The sequence below is a fragment of the Galeopterus variegatus genome, unplaced genomic scaffold (genome assembly GCF_000696425.1).
Source record: "Galeopterus variegatus unplaced genomic scaffold, G_variegatus-3.0.2 Scaffold11590, whole genome shotgun sequence".
NCBI lineage: Eukaryota > Metazoa > Chordata > Mammalia > Dermoptera > Cynocephalidae > Galeopterus > Galeopterus variegatus.
In genome coordinates, this window is record NW_007737701.1 from 26,261 (window position 1) to 31,551 (window position 5,291).

General features: G+C 40.9%; 1 pseudogene; it reads right to left on the reverse strand.

Moving 5' to 3' along the window:
• Positions 1–2,722: 2,722 nt before the first annotated feature.
• Positions 2,723–5,291, reverse strand: part of LOC103610690 — a 21,459-nt pseudogene continuing 18,890 nt past the window's right edge.

Below are 5,291 nucleotides of genomic sequence, written 5' to 3' on the forward strand. Positions count from 1 at the left end.
CTTTTGCTGTGCAGAAGCTTTTTAGTTTGATATAATCCCATTTGTTTATTTTTCCTTTAGTAACCTGTGCTTTTGAGGTCCTATTCATGAAGTCTGTACCCACTCCTGCTTCCTGTACATGATGGAATACTACTATGCTATAAAAAAAAATGAAATACTACCATTTGCAAAAACATGGATGACTTAGAGAAAATTATATTAAGGGAAACAAGTCAGACACAGAAAGAGAAATATCACATGTTCTCACTTATTTGCAGTAGCTAAAAATAAATAAACACGCAAACAAATAAAGGGGGAGAAGAAGACATAATAACCACAAAAATTCCTTCAACTATTTAAGTCAAGTGAACAGATATGATGAAGGGGGGAGGGGAAGGGATGGAGAGGAACGGGTGAAAGGGCATGAAAATCAAATACGATGTATATTGAGAAGTAAAATAAAATAAAAAATGAAAATAAAATCATCGTCATTAACACTTAAAAAAATTAAAAGTCAAAGTTTAAAAAAATAGAGTTGAAAGACAATATGAATCTAAAGGGAACTATAAGTCATAGAGATAGAGAGCAACATTTTTATTAGACAGAATCCAAACATATCACAAGATGTGCTATATTTACAAAACATACAATACAGGATATAATATTTAAGATACTTTTATGTGGTAAATAACATGGCATTCATATGTAAAATAAACGTTTTATGTGTTGATGTGGGTGGTAGTTTTACTCATGTTTAACTGATACACATATATTTTTAAAACATTGTACATTTTAAATTAGTGTGTTTTATGTAATTAAAATTCATTAAGAAATCCTTCAGTTAAAGAGAATACATATAGCAAAAAAAAAAAAATTACAAAACAACAAGGAACTGTATGCTGAAGAGTGGTTACAGTGTCCTGTTTGTGTGAAGGTGAGAAAGAAAAATAAACAATGATTTTTAAAAAGTGGTTGAAATGGTAAAGTTTATATTATGTAAATTTGATCACAATTAAAAGAAAAAAACTTATTAAGTCAGGGGAGAGGGAACTAATAAAAGTACCTGGACGACAGTTAAAATTGAATCTCAGAGAATGTGTAAGTTTCATAGGATAAACATCCTGTTCAATATTTACATAGTTATACAAAAATGTTAACACTAAGGTCAAGGGTTCGAACTCCGTACTGGCCAGCAGCCAAAAAACAAACAAACAAAAAACAATAAAATATATATATATAAAGAAAGGGCATTAGTCTGTTTCTGTTGCTTATAACAGAATAGGTGAAACTGGGTAATTTGCAATGAAACAATGTTTATTGCATGCATTTTCAGAGGCTGGGAAGTCCAGAGTCCAGGGAACAGATCTAGTGAGGGCCTTGTTCATGGTGACTCTGCACAGTGATGCAGGCTGTCACATGGCGAAATGGCAAAGGCAGAGAGACACTAACCTCCTCACTGGCTCTCCTTTTAAATCCCTCAGAACCATGCCCATGACCACCATTAAACCATCAATGGATTAATCCATTTACTAGGTAGGGCGTGGTCCTCACAATCTAATCACCTCTTCAAGGCCCCACCTTTCAATTACCATAATAGGGTCTCCTACCCTCTTAACACTGTCAGTGGGGATTAAGTCTCAATGAGCTTTGGGGGTACATCCAATCCACGGCAGAAAGTATTCACTATTTATCTGAATTCAAATTCAAGTGGTCACCAGTCCCATATTTTGTCTGGCAACCNAATGGATTAATCCATTTACTAGGTAGGGCGTGGTCCTCACAATCTAATCACCTCTTCAAGGCCCCACCTTTCAATTACCATAATAGGGTCTCCTACCCTCTTAACACTGTCAGTGGGGATTAAGTCTCAATGAGCTTTGGGGGTACATCCAATCCACGGCAGAAAGTATTCACTATTTATCTGAATTCAAATTCAAGTGGTCACCAGTCCCATATTTTGTCTGGCAACCCTACCCGACTTTTACAACAAATATTGAAACAAACGACAAAATAATTTCAAATAACGATAGTGCAAAAACAGGGTGATGTACCTTTGTGACCTTGGATTAGACAATGGTTTCTTAGATAACACCCCAGAAGCACAAGCAACAAATAAAAAAATAAACTGGACTTCATCAAAGTTAAAAATTTTCAGCCTTCGGAAGTTGAATTGTGAAAACACAATTCATAGAATGTGAAAAAACATTTGCAAATCCTATATCTGATAAGGGACTTACATCTGGAATATAAAAAGAATGCTTACAAGTCAATAATGAAAAGACAACCCAATTAAAAAATGGCCAAAGGATGTGAATACACATTTTGTCAAAGAAGATACAGGAACAGTGAGTAAGGACATGAGAAGATGCTCAGCATCAGTGGACGGGAGCCCGACGCCCTTCCTTCTCTGACCGAGCAGCTCTCGGAGGAAAAGCCAGACTCCTCCCAGCTGCCCCGGGGCTGGCTCCCAAGAACCCCGTGAGCCGCTGCCTTGGCTCCAGCCCCACAGGCAGCATTTCCAGCCTACGAGCCTTTGCTCGGGCAGGGCCTGCTGCCAGCACGCCACTTGGACCACCTCCTGGCCTTTCTGTCTTGGGGGCTCCAACTCAGGGACGTCAACTGCTGTTACATCATGGGGTGTCTGCTTTCTACTTTTCCTTCTAAAACCTCTCACACTCACAGACAAGTGACCCTGGGCCCAAGTCTGGCTGCCTGCCGCAAACAACAACAAACGACCTGAAGGTCAGATGTTGGTGAAGATGGAAGTCGGCTTTAATTCAGGGACACTTGCCGTGAGCCATCCTGCTATAGGGAACGGCATGGGAGCCTGAGTGATACCCCTTGTTCTGCAGGCTACAAGGGGGTCCCATGTGTGTGGTGCGGCTCCATGGAAGTTCTTCTTTGTTCACCTTTGGTTGCTTGACAAGTCTTCCCAGAATTAACAGCCTAACCTTTTGGCTTAGTATGGCTTTGGGAAATTCCCTGGAGTTTCTCAAAGGACATGTTAAAATACATCAGAATTAACTGGTTTATTTAAAGGGCATTGTCAGTATTAAAGGCGTTTTTGATGCATGTTCCCGGTAATGGGTTGGCTCCATTTAATTTTGTCATTAATCTTCCTTGTTAGTGATGTGTGCATGGACCCATTGTGGCTGTGGTCATGCTCTTGACGTGTGGAATGAAGTTATTATCTTGGATTTCTATCCACATCCCCCAGGGAGACGGTGGGTCCGAGTGCAGTAATGTTTATAACTAATTGATCATCAACCAGTTATAAATTTCTTTGTTTCTCCCCACTCCCATAGTTTCACTTCGTTTACCAAGAACATGTTGTTTCCCTAGTAACAATAAGAATGATATATTGTGTTTTTGTTTGAGTGGGATCATTTAACTTTTCATTTTGTTCCTTGTACTGTTCCCAGAGTCAATTGGTAAAAAAATTAGAAAGTTTTACTATAAAGATGAATAGGCAAAATAATAAAAATATATTAAAAGGTTATTGATATTAATAGATATTGTTGAGATTAGTTTATCATATAAGTGTTTTTAATAGTAGTATAAAATATAATAGAACGTTATAATCAAGTTTCATTATATAAAATCATGTTGTATGTATTGTGATTTTGGTCATAAGTTAGAATAATAAATATAAACATAAGACATTAAATTGTTAAATATAAGTATAAGTAAGATTTTATAAGAATTTAGAATATAAGTTTATGTGTAAGTTTAAAAGGTCAAGAATTGTGATTCAGACCAAAAGCCTGACGCTCTCTAATGCCAAGCGTGCTGCGGTTGTATAGTTTCCTGGCCACAAGCTACAGGCTCTGGGGTTAACTATTGATGCATGAGAGGGTGCTTTTATCACAGCATGAATGCTTTGGAACATTCTGATTTTTCTTTTTCTATAGAGATAAAATAATAAATGTTTTGATTAAAAGATCAATCACCATGTAAAAGGTTAAGTAAAAAATATAAATAAAGCAAGATTCATGTGGTCGTTGTCCGCACTTGCACTGGACATCTGTGGTCCGTCTCTTTCTTTCCTCGCCGACGTCACAGCACCTATTCAGGTCCAACGAGTCCTGCGGAGCTGGTCTCCGGCAGACACTGGTGACCTGAGGAGAGGTGTTGGGCTGACCCATCTCTCCAGTAAACCTGAAGGAGAGTGGCCGGACTAAAGCCATCTCAAAGACGCAGGTTCACTGAGGGGGTTTTAAAGAGGGGCCGTGGGAATGAAAAGCAGGAGGGCGGGAACGTGAGCTGTGGGGGCTCCGTGCAAGGAGCCAGCTGCAAGGTCGCAGCAGGGCTCTGCCTGGTTTCTGCTCCTGTCCTTGGTGTCATCTCAGGGTCCCGCTGGAGGGGTGGAATCAGCACAGCTTTACTGATGTCTTCCTTGCTTTCCCAGGGTCTGGTTAGTACGTGTCTCATGGCAAGTCTGCAGCTCCAGCCTGGCTGGAAAACAACTTTACGTTTATGTAAATAACGTCATCTTGCCCTGTAACCAAAGTTCAAAATATCAAATAACCATGGGAAAAGAGGGGACTCAGAGAAATGCATGCCGAGAAAAAAAACTGTCCTTTTAAAATCTTTTAGAGCCCATGTGGTTTTAGGTCCCAACCTGGCTTCAGTCCCACTCACTCCAACACAAGGAAAGAGACCGTGACGACGGTCGGTCACTCACCCCGTCTATCTTATGATCATGGGACTGTGTTTTCATTCTCTGGGTCACACCCGATTGCTAAGATGATCCTTAATTCTTTATGTGCATTTTTCTGAGAGGCGTGGGCTTTGAACTCCAGCCGCTTCCAGGTGGTGGAGACAATTTTCAGTGATGGGTGAGGACGAGTGTGGACTTTATTCTACGGGGAGTGGGGACCCCTGGGAGGTGTTGGAGCAAGGCAGGGCCATCGCCTGATGTACGTTGTGTCCGGATGCCTCAGCTGACAGGAGCCTGTGAGAGACTAGAGTCCAAGCTAGAAGATGGCTTCGTGCGAGAGACCATGGTGGATGCAGGGATGAGTGGGTGGATTAAATGGTGGTTCCCCAAAAATATATGTCCCCAGAACCTGTGAATGGGAACCTGTTTGGAAAAAGGGTCTTCATCGGTGTGATCAAGTTCGGATCTTCAGAGGAGATCTTCTTGGATTGCCTAGGTGGCCCTAAATCCAATGGCAAGTATCCATAGAAGAGACAGAAAAGGAGACACACAGAGGAGAAGCCATGTGAAGACAGAGGCAGAGACTTGAGGGCCACGGCCATAAGCTGGGAGCCAGAAGAGGCAGGAAGGATCCTCCCCTGGAGCCTCTGGA